The sequence below is a fragment of the Prenolepis imparis genome, unplaced genomic scaffold (assembly GCF_030444845.1).
Source record: "Prenolepis imparis isolate NDT839.2.m4 unplaced genomic scaffold, iyPreImpa1.0 SCAF_6, whole genome shotgun sequence".
NCBI lineage: Eukaryota > Metazoa > Arthropoda > Insecta > Hymenoptera > Formicidae > Prenolepis > Prenolepis imparis.
The window spans coordinates 12,400,974-12,402,092 of NW_028141164.1; positions in this window are offsets into that span (position 1 = coordinate 12,400,974).

A 1,119-nucleotide genomic window follows, 5' to 3' on the forward strand; every position below is an offset into this window, starting at 1 on the left:
GAAACAGTCAATAAGCATCGCGGAAAAGACAACAATACACAGAGAGAATTTTCTCTTAGAATTTACCCTGAAAATCATAGTAATTGTGGAACAATATGGTATGGAAAAAATTTGATGAGAATTTCTCTGATTAATATTAATTATCACAATAGAAATAATAATATCTATCACAATAAAATATAAAACATGTTTGATTAATTTTACTAAACTGCATAGTAAAATTAATCAAACATATTTTACTAAACTGCATAGTAAAATGAATCAAACATATTTTATATTTTATTGTGATAAATATTAATCAGAGAAATTGTCATAAAATTTTTTCCATACCATATTGTCCCACGATTACCATGATTTTCAGGGTAAATTCTAAGAGAAAATTCTCTCTGTGTATATTTTAATCGATATTTTTTTTAAAATTGTGATTTAAATATAATTATGGATTTAAATATAAAATCAAATTTCTTTTACAATTTTAATCGTTCGTAGCTTCTGATAAAATTACAATTTCTTTAAATCAAATAAATCATAGTTTATATATTTATGAATCAATTTTTAAAAAAAATGATAATACTCGAAATGATTTCCAAGTAAAAGATATATAAAGAAAATTATGATTTTACAGGAGAAAGCATTGCAACGATGCAATTTTTGTATATTCAATATTTTTTTTAGACACAATTAAATATGTATAAAAACTATTTTATATAGCTTAAAATGTTCAAGAAATAACCTACTTAAAAAAAATAAAAAATTAATATATAAATATTAAGTTTGATATATTTTATCGATGTAATATCTATTTCTTGAACTATAGATTTACAAAATAATCATATCTATATCATAAATTTCCGAATATTAGAGCCCTTGAGTTATATTTTATTAGAAATTTAATTTTTGAATTATTTAGTTAGAAATAAGAGATTTAAATATATATGTCTATTTGATCAATTTTTTATCGTGTTACATTTTAATCTTCCTTTATTATGCAAAATAAAAAGCCTAAGAAAATTTCAATATAAATATAATTTTGGTCCAATTTAATTTAAATATAATTAAATAATTCACTATAATAATTCCAATTTAAAGAAACGAGCAAAATTGTGCATTAGTTACACA